This window comes from Arachis hypogaea, chromosome 20, assembly GCF_003086295.3.
Source record: "Arachis hypogaea cultivar Tifrunner chromosome 20, arahy.Tifrunner.gnm2.J5K5, whole genome shotgun sequence".
NCBI classification, from domain to species: Eukaryota; Viridiplantae; Streptophyta; class Magnoliopsida; order Fabales; family Fabaceae; genus Arachis; species Arachis hypogaea.
Genome location: NC_092055.1, coordinates 39,386,211 through 39,402,516, shown reverse-complemented (window position 1 = coordinate 39,402,516; position 16,306 = coordinate 39,386,211). Strand labels below are relative to the sequence as shown.

General features: G+C 40.6%; 1 non-coding gene across 1 annotated transcript; it reads right to left on the bottom strand.

Annotated features, from left to right (window-relative positions):
* Positions 1–11,237: 11,237 nt before the first annotated feature.
* On the bottom strand, positions 11,238–11,344 carry LOC112787716 (small nucleolar RNA R71). The gene has a single exon (XR_003195112.1). It is a non-coding gene; the product is annotated as a small nucleolar RNA R71 (small nucleolar RNA).
* Between the last annotated feature and the right edge of the window lie 4,962 nt (positions 11,345–16,306).

The window sequence follows — 16,306 nt, the reverse complement described above, 5'->3', positions numbered from 1 at the left end:
TCAGAATGGAGCATCATAGGTATCTTCTATGATGGTCTATCTGAACTGTCCAAGATGTCATTGGACAGCTCTGCTGGAGGATCTTTTCATCTGAAGAAGACACCTGCAGAAGCTCAGGAACTCATTGAAATGGTTGCAAATAACCAATTCATGTATACTTCTGAAAGGAATCCTGTGAATAATGGGACAAATCAGAAGAAAGGAGTTCTTGAGATTGATACTCTGAATGCCATATTGGCTCAGAACAAAATATTGACTCAACAAGTCAATATGATTTTTCAAAGTCTGTCTAGAATGCAAGAAGCAACAAGCAGTACCAAAGAAGCTTCATCTGAAGAAGAAGCTTATGATCCTGAGAATCCAGCAATGGAAGAGGTGAATTACATGGGAGAACCCTATGGAAACACATATAATCCTTCATGGAGAAATCATCCAAACCTCTCATGGAAGGATCAACAGAGGCCTCAACAACGCTTCAACAACAATAATGGTAGAAGAAATAGGTTTATCAATAGCAAGCCTTTTCCATCATCTTCTCCGCAACAGACAGAGAATTCTAAGCAGAGCCATTCTGACTTAGCAACCATAGTCTCTGATCTAATTAAAACCACTCAAAGTTTCATGACTGAAACAAGATCCTCCATTAGAAATTTAGAGACACAAGTGGGTCAGCTGAGTAAGAAAATTACTGAACTCTCTCCTAGTACTCTTCCAAGCAATACAGAAGAGAATCCAAAAGGAGAGTGCAAGGCCATCAACATACCCCACACGGCCGAACCTGGAGAGGAGGAAGAGGCAGTGATCTCCACTGAGGAAGACCTCAATGGACGTCCACTGGCCTCTAAGGAGTTCCCTAATAAGGAACCATGGGAATCTGAAGCTCACACTGAGACCATAGAGATTCCATTGAATTTACTTTTTCCATTCATGAGCTCTGACGAGTATTCTTCCTCTGAAGAGGATGAAGATGTTACTGAAGAGCAAGTTGCTAAGTACCTTGGAGCAATCATGAAGTTAAATGCCAAGTTATTTGGTAATGAGACTTGGGAGGATGAACCCCCTTGCTCACCAAAGAACTGGATAACTTGACTAGGAAGAAATTACCTCTAAAGAGACAAGATCCTGGAAAGTTTTTAATACCTTGTACCATAGGCATCATGACCTTTGAGAAGGCTCTGTGTGACCTAGGGTCAAGCATAAACCTCATGCCTCTCTCTGTAATGGAGAAGCTAGGAATCCTTGAGGTACAAGCTGCAAGAATCTCACTAGAGATGGCAGACAATTCAAGAAAGCAGGCTTATGGACTTATAGAGGATGTCTTGGTAAAGGTTGAAGGCCACTACATCCCTGCTGATTTCATAATCCTAGACACTGGAAAGTGTATGGATGAATCCATCATCCTTGGTAGACCCTTCCTAGCCACAGCAAAAGCTGTGATTGATGTTGACAGAGGAGAATTGATCCTTCAAGTGAATGAGGACTCCCTTGTGTTTAAAGCTCAAGGATCTCCCTCTGTAACCATGGAGAGGAAGCATGAAAAGCTTCTCTCAATACAGAGTCAAACAAAATCCCCACATTCAAACTCTAAGTTTGGTGTTGGAAGGCCACAACCAAACTCTAAGTTTGGTGTTGAAAGGCCATCATCATGCTCTGAGTATCTGTGAGGCTCCATAAGAGCCCACTGTCAAGCTACTGACATTAAAGAAGCGTTTGTTGGGAGGCAACCCAATTTTACTTATCTATGTTAAATTTCTATTTTCCATTGTTATTTTATGTTTTCTGTAGGTTGATGATCATGTGAAGTCACGAAAACAATTGAAAAAGCAAAAACAAATTGAAAAATAGAATGAAAAATATCACACCCTGGAGGAGAAGGCTACCGGCGTTTAAACGCCAGTAAGGGCAGCAGAATGGGCGTTAAACGCCCAGTCTGGCACCATTCAGGGCGTTTAACGCCAGAAATGGGCACTAGACTGGCGTTTAACGCCAGAAAAGGGCAAGAAGCTGGCGTTAAACGCCAGAAATGGGTAGCAACCTGGTGTTTAACGCCAAGACTAGCAACAGAGGGCGTTTTGCACGCCTAATTGGTGCAGGGATGAGAATTCCTTGACACCTCAGGATCTGTGGACCCCACAGGATCCCCACTGATGGGAGGCAGAAGCTGGTGAATTAAAAATTTATTAAAATGGTTACGTTGCAAGTATAGTTCTTAACTCACCGAAAATCTGCCTATCAATTTAGAAATATGACACAGAGAGTTTAAATTAAAATTACTGGGAGTTTTAAGTCCCAGGTCATCTCCCAACGAGTTGCTGAAAAGTGTGCTATTTTATTAATCAGATGTTCTAAGAAGTTGAGCTAAGTAAATTGGAATTTAAATTGAGGAATTTTAAATAATATAAATAAAATCCTTGACTGGGAATTGATTAGTTAGAATCTCTATCATTGATGGAGTGATTTTTTAAGATTTATTTATAATTAACGGTTACTCTGTTTGGTTATCCTTTACTAGGTAAGGGAAAGTCAAACAAGTTGGACTGCCAGATCTATTCACGAGTTACAACCCACTTAGTTCAAAGGGATTGGCGTTGGTGACAGGATAGCAATCCAACATTTAACCCAACTATAAATTTCTCCTTTAATCCTTCCAACTCAAGAATTCCTTTTAATCAACTCCCTATCAAGTGATGAAACTACTCACGCATTGTAAATAAAGAATCCATGGCACATGAAAGGGAATTAAAAGAAGACATGATTATTGGAATTGAAATTGAATTAAAGAGAAATAATCCTTACATTAATTAATCATAAAAGTATCTGAATGACAAGATTGAACATAACAAAGAACATGGAAGAATAAAACCAAGTTAAGAGAACAAACTAGAGTGATGAAGTCTTGATGAGGAAATAACTCTTCTCAATGTTCCAATGCTAAGACCAATTGAAAATTAAAATTCTAAAAACTAGAGAGAAAAACCTAAGAGAGTGAAAAAAAACTAGATCTAAAACTACCGAATGAATGTCTCTGTTGTTTTTGCATATTCTCTGACTCTAGTCTGCTATTCCGGGCCAAAAACTGGGCCGAAATAAGGTCCAAAATCGCCCCCATCGAATTCTGCAGATTATGCATATCGCACATGTCACGCGATCGCGTCGTCCATGCGGACGCGTCGCTTGCGCTTTTTCCTCTCCATGCGTTCACGTCGTCCATGCTACCGCGTCGCTTGCGCTTTCCAATCCGCGCGGCCGCGTCGCTGCAATTTGCGCTCCTTCGCGCGGTCGCCTGAGCCATGCGACCGCGTCACTTCTCGCTGGTTATCTCCTCAAATTCTTGTGTTCCTTCCATTTTTACTAGCTTCCTCTCCAATCTCCATCTCATTCATGCCCTATAAGGCCTAAAACACTTGACACACAGATCACGGCATCGAATGGAATAAAAGAGAATTAAAAGTAAATAATTAAAGTCTCTAGGAAGCAATTTTCAAACATGTACTGAATTTAGGAAGGAAATCTAAATGCATGCTAAATTGATGAATAAGTGGACAAGGATCATGACAAAACCACACAATTAAACACAATATAAACCATAAAATAGTGGTTTATCACCCACCAACCTCAACTCACTGTCTCTCTTCTTCACACCTTTTCATAATACTCTTCCCCAAATACCCTTCACCAATCAACTCAATACCTCTTCCCCAAAAATCCCTCACCTATCAAATCCTACCCTCTAATCCATAAACCCTTCACCAATCCACATCCATCCATCATAAACCCCACCTACCTCACCATTCAAATTCAAAACACTTTCCCTCCCAAACCCTCCCTTCACTCCTATATAAACCTATCTTCACTCCTTCATTTTCACACATCTTAAACACTACTTCACCCCCTTGGCCGAAATACTACCCCCTCCATCTCATCTATTTCTTGTTCTTCTACTCTCTCTTTTCTTCTTTTTCTCGAGGACGAGCAAACCTTCTAAGTTAGGTGTGGTAAAAGCGTTGCTTTTTGTTTTTCCATAACCATTTATGGCACCTAAGGCCGGAGAAACCTCTAGAAAGAGGAAAGGGAAGGCAAAAGCTTCCGCCTCCGAGTCATGGGAGATGGAGAGATTCATCTCAAAGGTGCATCAAGACCACTTCTATGAAGTTGTGGCCAAGAAGAAAGTGATCCCCGAGGTCCCTTTCAAGCTCAAAAAGGATGAATATCCAGAGATTCGACATGAGATTCGAAGAAGAGGTTGGGAAGTTCTCACCAACCCCATTCAACAAGTCGGAATCTTAACGGTTCAAGAGTTCTATGCCAATGCATGGATCACCAAGAACCATGATCAAAGTGTGAACCCGGGTCCAAAGAATTGGCTTACATTGGTTCGGGGGAAATACTTAGATTTCAGTCCAGAAAATGTAAGGTTGGCATTTAACTTGCCAATGATGCAAGGAGATGCACACCCCTACACTAGATGGGTCAACTTTGATCAAAGGTTGGACCAAGTCCTCATAGACATTTGTGAAGAGGGCGCTCAATTGAAGAGAGATTCAAGAGGAAAGCCGGTTCAACTAAGAAGGCATGACCTCAAGCCCGTGGCTAGGAGATGGATGGAGTTCATCCAACGTTCAATTGTTCCCACTAGCAACCGGTCTGAAGTTACAATAGACCGGGCTATCATGATCCATAGCATCATGATTGGAGAGGAAGTAGAAGTTCATGAGGTTATATCCCTAGAACTCTACAAGGTGGCGGACAAGTCCTCTACTTTGTCAAGGTTAGCCTTCCCTCATCTTATTTGTCACCTTTGCAATTCAGCTGGAATTGACATAGAGGAAGACACCCTCATTGATGAGGACAAGCCCATCACTAAGAAAAAGATGGAGCAAACAAGAGATCCCACTCATGGACAAGAGCATGAGGAAATTCCTCATCATGAAATTCTTGAGATACCTCAAGGGATGCATTTTCCTCCACAAAACTATTGGGAGCAAATCAACACCTCCCTAGGAGAATTAAGTTCCAATATGGGACAACTAAGGGTGGAGCACCAAGAGCATTCCATCCTCCTCCATGAAATTAGAGAAGATCAAAGAGTCATGAGAGAAGAGCAACAAAGGCAAGGAAGAGACATTGAGGAGCTCAAGCACTCCATAAGATCTTCAAGAGGAAGAACAAGCCGCCATCACTAAGGTGGACCCGTTCTTTAATTTCCTTGTTCTTTATTTTCTGTTTTTTGAATTTTTATTTATGTTTGTGTCTTTATTACATGATCACTAGTGTCTAAGTGTCTATGCCTTAAAGCTATGAAAATGAATCCATCACCTTTCTTAAATAGAAAATGTTTTTAATTGAAAAAGAAAAAGAAGTGCATGAATTTCGAATTTTAAAACAGTTTAGTTATTTTGATGTGGTGGCAATACTTTTGTCTTTCTGAATGAATACTTGAATAGTGCATATTTTTTTGAATTTGTTGTTCATGAATGTTAAAATTGTTGGCTCTTGAAAGAATGATGGAAAAGGAGAAATGTTATTTGATAATCTGAAAAATCATAAAATTGATTCTTGAAGCAAGAAAAAGCAGTGAAAAGCTTGCAGAAAAAAAATATATATATATATATGCGAAAAGAAAAAGAGAAAAAGAAAAAGCAAGCAGAAAAAGTCAATAGCCCTTTAAACCAAAGGGCAAGGATAAAATAACAAATGATCTAAGGCTTTGAGCATCAGTGGATAGGAGGGCCCACAGGAATAAAATCCTGGCCTAAGCGGCTAAACCAAGCTGTCCCTAACCATGTGCTTGTGGCGTGAAGGTGTCAAACTTGAGACTGAGCGGTTAAAGTCGTGGTCCAAAAGCAAAAAGAGTGTGCTTAAGAGTTTTGGACACCTCTAATTGGGGACTCTAGCAAAGCTGAGTCACAATCTGAAAAGGTTCACCCAGTTATGTGTCTGTGGCATTTATGTATCCAGTGGTAATATTGGAAAACAAAATGCTTTGGGCCACGGCCAAGACTCATAAAGTAGCTGTGTTCAAGAATCAACATACTTAACTAGGAGAATCAATAACACTATCTAAATTTTGAGTTCCTATAGATGCCAATCATTCTGAACTTCAACAGGATAAAGTGAGATGCCAAAACTGTTCAGAAGCAAAAAGCTAAAAGCCCCGCTCATCTAATTAAGACTGATCTTTATAGATGTTTTTGGAATTCATTGTATATTCTACTCTTTTTATCCTATTGGATTTTCAGTTGCTTGGGGACAAGCAACAATTTAAGTTTGGTGTTGTGATGAGCGGATAATTTATATGCTTTTTGGCATTGTTTTTAGTATGTTTTTAGTATATTTTAATTAGTTTTTATTATATTTTTATTAGTTTTTAAATAAAAATCAAATTTCTGGACTTTACTATGAGTTTGTGTGTTTTTCTGTGATTTCAGGTATTTTATGGCTGAAATTGAGGGACCTGAGCAAAAATCTGATTTAGAGGCTGAAAAAGGACTGCAGATGCTGTTGGATTCTGACCTTTTTACACTAGAAGTGGCTTTTCTGGAGCTACAGAAGCCTAATTGGTGCGCTCTCAATTGCCCAAGATTTGATGGCCCAAACTGGTGTTCAAAGTCAGCATAGAAATTCCGGCGTCAAAACGCCAGAACTGGCATAAAAGCTGGAGTTAAACGCCCAAACTGGCACAAAAGCTGGCGTTTAACTCCAAGAAAAGTCTCTACACGTGAAAGCTTCAATGCTCAGCCCAAGCACACATCAAGTGGGCTCGGAAGAAGATTTCTGCATCATTTACTCATTTCTGTAAACCCTAGGTTACTAGTTTTCTATAAATAGGACCTTTTGCTATTGTATTATAATGAATCTTTGGACGTTTAGTCCTTAGACCTTTGAGGCTGGCCATTCGGCCATGCCTAGACCTTTTGTTCTTATGTATTTTCAACGGTAGAGTTTCTAAACACCATAGATTAAGTGTGGAGCTCTGTTGTTCCTCATGAATTAATGCAAAGTACTATTGTTTTTCTATTCAATTCACGCCTACTTCTTCTCTAAGATATACACTCGTTCTTCAACCTGATGAATGTGATGATCCGTGACACTCATCATCATTCTCACCTATGAACACGTGCCTGACAACCACCTCTGTTCTACTTGCAATAGCTTGAATGTGTATCTCTTGGGTTTCTAATCTAAGATTGGAACCTTCGTGGTATAGGCTAGAATTATTGGCGGCCATTCCTGAGGTCCGGAAAGTCTAAACCTTGTCTGTGGTATTCCGAGTAGGATCTGGGAAGGGATGACTGTGACGAGCTTCAAACTAACGAGTGTTGGGCGTGTGATAGATGCAAAAGGATCAATGGATCCTATTCCAACATGATCGAGAACCGACAGATGATTAGCCGTGCGGTGACAGCGCATTTGGAACATTTTCACTGTGAGGACGGGAAGTAACCATTGACAACGGTGATGCCCAACATAAAGCTTACCATGGAAAGGAGTATGAATGATTGGAAGAAGGCAATAGGAAAGCGGAGGTTCAGAAGGAACAAAGCATCTTCATACGCTTATCTGAAATTCCTACCAATGAATTACATAAGTATCTCTATCCTATTTTATGTTTTATTCATATTTTAATTATCAATTCCCCATAACCATTTGAATCTGTCTGACTGAGATTTACAAGATGACCATAGCTTGTTTCAAGCCGACAGTCTCCGTGGGATCGACCCTTACTCACGTAAGGTTTATTACTTGGACGACCCAGTGCACTTGCTGGTTAGTTGTGCGGAGTTGTGATAAAGAGTTGAGATTACAATTGTGCGTACCAAGTTGTTTACGCCATTGATGATCACAATTTTGTGCACCAACATCCAATATATCTAAATGAAGTGCAGGAACGAGCTGAAAAGTATATCAACATGGAGAAAAACTCTTGGCTAGGAGAGACCTCAAAATCCGGATTCTCCTACTCCTCCCCGGATAAGGATAAAGAATCCAAGTGATGCCAGGGCATTTTGGCCAGTTTCACTGACCTTTTCTTTACTGTTTTTAGGGTAGTTTCATGCATTTCCTTAGGAAATAAGCTAGTTTTGGGTAGATATTCACTTACATCTTGATTCAAGCATACATTGTGCACTTTACATGATTTCATGAGGATTTTGCATGAATTTAAGGATAAATTGAATGTTGCATTTCCCATGACTTGGACTAGAACTTTGATGCACTTTATTGCTTGATTTCAGGACAAAGGAAGCAAATAAGAAGCACATTAGTGGCTACGTTAGTTACACTAACGTTAACACTAACGTGAAATGGGAGTAACTTGCAAAGTTAATGAGAAAAGTGATTGCCAATAACGCTCTCGAAGCCATCATTGCCCATGTTAAGAGTCACGTTAACTAAGTTAACGTGAACTCTAACGTGGAAGAAAGGAAATGGAGCCAACGTTAGTGACACTTAACATTATCACTAACGTTGGACCAAGCTCATAAGTGGCCACGTTAGTCACCACGTTAACTTAGTTAACGTGGCCTCTAACGTTAAGAAGAAAGGAGGGAAGCCAATGTTACTGATATTCAACATTATCACTAACGTTGGCCAAGTCACACTAGGCCACGTTAACTCCCACGTTAACTTAAGTTAACGTGAAGAAGGGAGGTGACGCCAATGTTAGTGACACCCAACATTGTCACTAACGTTGGAAGGAGCCCACACATGCCACCATGAGCCACGTTAACTCCCACGTTAACTTAGTTAACGTGGAAGCTAACGTGGATAAGGGAATGTTGAGCCAACGTTAGTGACACTCAACTTTGTCACTAACGTTGGAGATGGCTAGCATGGCCACGTTAGAAGCCACGTTAACTAGGCCACGTTAACCTAGTTAACGTGGACTCTAACGTGGGAGCTAAGGGGCACATTGGAACATTAATGACAATGTTAAGTGTCACTAATGTTCTCGAAGGTTGCCAAGCCTATGTTAAAAGAGCCACATTAACTAAGTTAACGTGGACTCTAACATTGGGAAGGGGGAGGCTTCTCAACGTTATTGGGAAAGTTGAGTCCCAATAACGTGCACGAAGGACAAAGAGGCAACATTAGTGGCAACGTTTGTGTCACTAACGTTGAGGTTAACGTGGCTCTTACTTGGGTAAGGAACGTTAGTGAAAAAGTTGAATGTCACTAACGTTCTCGAACCCATATTTTCAATAAACGTTAACACCACTAACGTCCTGAGCTAAAGTCTCTGCCCATTTCACAATTTCTCTCTGAAAGTAAAGCCAAGCCCAATGAAGAAGATAACTGCTTCAAACTCAAGATCCAAAGGCCCAGACCCAAGACTTGAAGAACCAACTAGAAGAGTAGAAGAGTAGTATATATAGGAGTAACTTTGAATTATTTAGGGAGTTGGAAAATATAGGGAGCCTCTTGGCATAGAATTACTCTCTGTATTTTACTTTCTCTGCACTTCTAGTTTTATCATGTATTCTCCATCTTTGTTTTCATTTTCCAGAGCTATGAACAACTAAACCCATTTCATTGGGTTAGGGAGCTCTATTGTAATTTGATGGATCAATACTAGTTTTCATTATTCTTCTTCTATCTTTTCTCTTGATTTTACTTGAAAGCTTTTGATCTTCACCCAATTGGGTAGTTATCTTGGAAAAGAAGCTATTCATACTTGGATCTCTTCTGAACCTTGAAAGAGGAATGAAGAGATCAAGCTAGAAATGATTTCTCATGCTGGACCAAATTGGGTTTGGATGGATATGTGACTATAATCCTCTCAACACTTGATTTGGGAAATGCATGTGGTATAATCAGTGACCATACTTCATCTCTTCTCATGAACAATTGACCAAGGAATTGGCAATTGATCAAGATTTGAGAGATTGAATTACAAGAAATTATAATTCAATCACTTAAGATTGCCAAGGAGATCAATGAGTGCATTGATTGAGGAAGAGATGAAAATGAAATTGATCCGGAGAATACAACATCTCCTAAGCCCAATGAACTCCCCATTTCTGATCTTACCCATTCTCTTTATTTTCTGTCATTTACTTTCATGAGCAATTCCCCCATTCCCATTTACAATTCTGTAATTTACTTCAGTCATTTACTTTCAGTTCTTTAATTCTAGCATTTACTTTTTCTGTCATTTACCTTCCCGCTATTTTATTTTCTGCAATTCTAAACTCAATTCCTAAATTCGCTCAACTAGAACATTCCTCTAATTAAAGTTGCTTGATCAATCAATCCTTGTGGGATTCGACCTCACTCTATTGTGAGTTTTTACTTGACGACAAATTCGGTACACTTGCCGAAGGAAATTTGTTATGAGACAAGTTTTCTATGCATCAAGTTTATGGCGCCATTGCCGGGGATTGATTGTGCATCAACAATGATTAGATTGGAGGATAACTAGATTGAGCATTTTATTTTTGTTTGATTTAATTTTCTGTTTGAGTCATTTACTTCTTGTTTTAGTTAATTTCTTCCCTTCCCCCTACTTTTTCTTTGTTATTTACTATTCATCTCACTAACTCACTAACTGTTTGATATATTGCATCACTCACACTAATAGTAATTTTGACAGAATATACTTTCTGCACCTATTCTCTTTGCTTGTACTTGTTGGTTGTATGACAGGGAGAAGAAGCGGGGCTTCAACTTCCTTTGTTTCTGAACCTGAGAGAACCTTCCTTAGACTAAGGAGGGAGGCAAGAGAAAAACGTGTAGTTGGTGCTGAAGAAGAGGAGGAACACTCTGAGGAATACTTTGAACCAAACATAGAAGAAAACATGGAAAACCATCACAAAGAAGAGGTTCACAACCATGGTGGAAGAGGTCGAGCAAATCATGCTGGGGAGGATAGAAGAGTTTTAGGCTCTTACATCAATCCAAACCCAGGAAACTGTGGAAGTAGCATTCAAAAGCCAACCATCCATGCCAACAATTTTGAACTAAAACCACAGCTCATCACCCTTGTTTAGAACAACTGTTCGTTCGGAGGAAGTGTCCAAGAGGACCCCAATCAACATCTAACCACCTTCTTGAGAATATGTGACACAGTGAAGTCTAATGGTGTTCATCCTGACGCCTATAGACTGCTCTTATTTCCATTCTCACTCAAGGATAAGGCAGCCAAGTGGCTGGAGTCTTTCCCAAGGGAGAGCTTGACAACTTGGGAAGATGTGGTGAACAAATTCTTAGCAAGATTTTACCCTCCTCAACGAATCAATAGGCTGAGAGCTGAGGTCCAAACTTTCAGGCAACAAGATGGTGAGACTCTATATGAAGCATGGGAGAGGTTTAAAGACCTAACAAGGAGGTGCCCACCCAATATGTTCAATGAATGGGTGCAGCTGCACATTTTCTATGAAGGGCTCTATTATGAGTCAAAGAAGGCCGTAGACCATTCATCCAGAGGATCTTTGAACAAGAAGAAAACCATTGAGGAGGCCATAGATGTCATTGAAACTGTAGCAGAGAATGACTACTTCTGTGCTTCCGAAAGAGGGAACACAAGAGGAGTAATGGAGCTAAACAATGTAGATGCTCTGCTGGCCCAAAACAAGCTCATTACCCAGCAGCTGGCTGACTTCACCAAGAAGATGGAAAGGAACCAAGTAGCAGCAATCTCCACTTCATCAACAACCCAAGAAGGAGTGAATGAAGAAGCAGAGGGTATTCAGGAGCAAGCCAACTACATTGGAAATTCACCTAGGCAAAACCATGATCCATACTCCAAGACCTACAACCCTGGATGGAGGAATCACCCAAACATTGGGTGGAGATATCAACAAGACCAAAGCCTTGATCAAAGACGCCCAAATCCAAACAATGCAGCCCACCAACACTTCACATCTAGACCATATCAACACCCCCATAACAACACCTCTCCACATTCATATCAAGGCCAGAATAACCCTCCTCAGCCTGACCTATCATCATTTGATGAAAGAATCTCAAGATTGAGAATCTACTTGAAGGCATAAGCAAGGAGATTCAAGACAACAAGGTGTTCAAGGAGGAAGTGCGAGCCAGTTTCAAGAACCAGGGAGACACAATCAAGAGGTTGGAATCTCAAGTGGGGTATCTCTCTGAGCAAATTCCCAAACCCACAGATGGATTCCCAAGTGACACAGAGAAGAATCTGAGAGGTGAAACAAAGAAAGTAAGATGGGAAGATTGCAAGATGGTCACTATAAGGGATAAGGAGACTGAGGACAAGCCAAGCAAGCTATCAGAACAATCTGAAGATACCTCAGTAGAGGAGGGGGAAAAAGATTACCAAGAACCAGAAATCTCAAAACAAGAGCTGTTGAGACTCTATGCACCTTTTCCCCAACTACTCAATGGTGCTGTGGAGAAGAGAATATACTCAAGATTCCTTGACTTGTTTGCATCTTTGCATGTGAACATACCGTTCATTAAGACTATCCAACAAATGCCTGCATACATCAAGTATATGAAGGAGCTGCTTCCCAGGAAAAGCTCACTCAAGGGAGGCCAAACTATAGTGATGAACAAGGAGTGCAGTGCCCTCATTCAACCGCAGTTGCCTACGAAAAAAAAGATCCAGGGAGTTTTCATGTCCCCTGTGCCATAAGGGAAACAATGTTTGATAGAGCACTCTGCGATTTGGGAGCAAGCATCAACTTAATGCCCTTATCCCTGGTGAAGAGGCTGCAGATCAATGAGATATTGCCCACAGATGTAGTCATCAGGCTGGCTGACAAAACTCAAAAACAAGCAATAGGGGTGGTGGAAAATGTATTGTTAAAGGTTGGGAAATACTTTCTTCCCACAGACTTTGTCATCTTAGACATGGAAGAAAGTCACACGCACCAAATCATATTAGGAAGACCATTCCTAGCTACAGCCAGAGCAATCATAGATATAGAGCGAGGGGAGCTAATATTGAGGATCCATGATGAACGACTCAGCTTTAATGTTTTCAAACTCTCACAAGAAACAGATCAAGAGGACAAAGAACCAAGCAAAGATCATAATGAGATGCTGACAGAGGAAGCAAGCACTGAAGCACAATTAGCCCATCTGGGAAAGCGCTTGGTTGATGAACAAGGAAATAAGCAGTTGTCATAACTCAAGGAAAAGCTGGAGGAACCTAAACCACCAGAGACATGTGAAGACAACAACAAAATTCCTTTAGAAGAAGAAGTCACAAAGAGTAAGACAACATCACAAGGAACAAAGAAGAAGGTACCAAGGGGGTGGAGGAACAAGAAAATCCCTACGGAAGGCTTCTCTCCAGGAGATAAAGTGATCTCAGCTTACTTCCCAGATATCCCCCCTAATCTCCCCACTGTACCATCTCAGCTACCTAAGGTCTTCACTATCAACAGAGTTCTCTCCTTGGAACATGTAGAGATCATTGATACAACCAATGGATATAAGTCCAAGGCAAGAGGGGAGGACTTGAAGCATTATCAACCTCCCTGATGAAGGAGAAACGTCAAGCTAGTGACGCTAAAGAAGCGCTTCATGGGAGGCAACCCATGTTTTATTAGCTTTTACTAGTGAATAAGTCAATATTCATGAATTCCAACCCAAACTTGGTGAAGTCCTTATATTGCAGTATATAGTGAAGAACAAGTTTGGTGTTCAAAGCGTGCCAAGAAAGTATGAATGCAACAGCGAGCATGCTAGTCTTGGAGCTTTGAACAGAACTTTTCATCACAGTGCTCCAAACTAAGTTTGGTGTCACCCCATGGTGCCACCAATGTGCATATAAGGATACACAGTTAGTTAGTTAGTTGGAGTTCATGAATAAACAAAATCTTTTCTTCTCTTTATTATTCTAGCCGTAAAAATTTAAATTGATTTTTTTATATTTCTTACTTTTTTTATTTGACCTTTATAGGGAAAGGAAAGGAGCATTGAAGGAGATTGATTGGACAATTTAATGATAAAGGTTCGGCCACTTCATGAAGAGGGTACTACACACGTGCCTCAAGGGGGAATGCATTGGGAATGGTTGCCATGCAACATTGGAGGAAGAACAAACTTGGAAACTGAACCAACTCCATCATAAAGTTAGTAATCCTCGTGCTTACTCAATACAAAACCCCATCCGTTCATCATACACCAACCCCATCAATCTACACCTTTCATCTCTTCATCACTTCTCTATATAAGTGGATCCAATCTGCACCATCTCCACATTCGAAATTCATATCCCTTGCACTTCACTTTTCAGCAACTAGTTCTTCAACTTCCCACTCTCTAAATCCCACATTTCTTCCCTTCACTACACCCTTTTCGCATTAACTTCATTCATGGCATCATCAAGCTCCAAGAGGTATAAGAGGAAGGAACCAATAGAGAACATTCCTTTCGACGAGAAGAGATTTAAGACTGCCTTCCATGAACGAGAATTTGAGCAGATAAAGCTCAAAAAGATACTGCCCGAGTTAACCTTCCAAATCAATGAAGACGACTGCCCACAGATTCGGGAGAAGATTGAAGAAAGAGGGTGGCAAATGCTCACCAATCCAGAGGGGAAGATCAATGCAAACCTCATCAAAGAGTTCTACACAAATGTGGTCAGAGAAGACAAAACCAGGGCCCCAACCTTCAAAAGCTATGTAAGAGGAAAGGAGGTGGACTTCAGCCCAAATGCTATAATAAGAACTCTTCACCTGAAATCACCACATTTTGATGAGTCCAGCTATCATGCAAGGATAAGTAAAAGCCAAGACAATGATGAGCTCACTGAGATCGTGACTGACATCTGTGTTATAGCAGCTGACTGGGAGAGGTATGGAGATGGGAGACCCCGGTTCATCAAGAGGGGAGACCTTAGCCCAGAAGCCAAGGGGTGGTTTGAACTCGTGAGAAGGTCTATTCTCCCAGCTGCAAATAATTCAGAGGTAAATATTAATCGAGCAACTATGGTACATTGCCTAGTACAAGGTGGAGAAATCAATGTGCATAAACTTATAGCTGAGGGAATTCAAGATTCAGCTGAGAAGCTTGAATCAGATGCCAGGCTTTGGTACCCCAGCACCATTCTCCGATTGTGCACAAAGGCCAATGTGGTCTTTGAGGACAGCAATCCAGACTGGGTGAACCCTGGGAGGCTAATGACAACCCAGCGTATGGCCTATACTACACCTGCTCAGCAACAAAGAAGGCCACATATAGGGAAACTAAAAGCAAAAGAAGGAGCTCACCAAGAGGAGTCTCATCAGGAAGAATATCAACAAGGAGAGCATCCTTACCCAGCCGACTTGAATATGAATCACCTTTTAAGAGCTATTGAAGATTGGGGGATGAGACATATGAAAGGACAAGAGCAAATACTAAATCGGATGAGCCAACAAGAAGAGTGGCAGAAACAACAAATGGAGCAGCAACAGGAACAATACTCCCAGCTCACTCAAACCATCCACCAAGTTACTGAGAGGCAAGAACGTCAAGATAAGCATTTGTAGGAACTCAATCAACGACAAATAGCCCAGATGAAAGCATTCAATGAGTTCACTGTACTTAATGAAGAGCGGCAACTATATAGGGAGGAGTTCAACGTCAACACTCAAGCCAAGTTGAACTACATGTCCAGTAATATGCATCATCTACACTATGCCATCCCTACATATGATGAGGTCCAAAAAGATTTTGTAGAACAAGAAGAGAGGAAGGTAAAACAGCAGAAGGAAACACTCAAGAAGAAGATGGAAGATGGTGGTTTCTGGAAAAAGCTGCTTGGAAAAGGCAAGGGAAGTGGGAGCACAAGCAATCAAGAAAAACACCAGGAGGACAAGCAAGAAGGAGAGCATGGGTAACCACATGAGTAAAAGGTGGTGGAGTTCCTTCTTTGGTCCATCTTTCTCTATGCTCTAAATAAGGAAGATCTTGTATGAAATAGAACTTGCTTCCATGTTAGTTTAAATTTTTTTAAAATTCTGTCTTTTAAGTTTTTGATGAAAAGGTCTATGTCTGCTGGTCTTTATGTTACTACATCATCTCCTTACTTACTTGTATGCCTGTCCCTTTGAATCAAATGAAAAGAGAATGAGTGTTTTTAAAAGACCAGAGAGGAGTTCATACTATGGAGTAAGTTCATGAGTTTATGGTATAGTCATAAGTTAGCTAAGTTGGTTCAACCATAAGGTGGGAGGACAACTGTCTGTCATGAATACTATGCTTGAGACACACCCCATGAGACTAGCTAAATAAGAAGATCCTGATAAGAAAAAAGGAAAGAACAATCAAAGTTAAGGAATAAGAGAAAAAGAGTAAGCAATAAGGCTAGGCACCAATGGTTTTAATCTTGAGGCATGTG